This window comes from Palaemon carinicauda, chromosome 2 (assembly GCF_036898095.1).
Source record: "Palaemon carinicauda isolate YSFRI2023 chromosome 2, ASM3689809v2, whole genome shotgun sequence".
Classification (NCBI taxonomy): domain Eukaryota; kingdom Metazoa; phylum Arthropoda; class Malacostraca; order Decapoda; family Palaemonidae; genus Palaemon; species Palaemon carinicauda.
The window spans coordinates 157,999,979-158,000,252 of record NC_090726.1 but is presented as its reverse complement, the minus strand read 5'-3'; positions in this window follow the sequence as shown (position 1 = coordinate 158,000,252).

Genomic DNA, 274 nt, shown 5'->3' with positions numbered 1-274 from the left:
ATTAAAAGAATTTCTCTTTGGATCTGTGATCCTGTGGCAAAGTGAATTTGGTCTAAAAATATATTTTTGGTCTATTTGAATTATATATATTTGTGTGTGCGTGAGTTTCTAGTGTATCATAGCCACACAAGAAAACGTTAAAAGACTTAATTGGAATTTGTAATTTTGATATGTTATTGATATCAACTAACTTACAGTGAGAATGAATGTACAGTGATATCTTATTTTTATCGGAGAATAGGGTCCCCAACCTGTCAGCTTCTTGATAATTCAA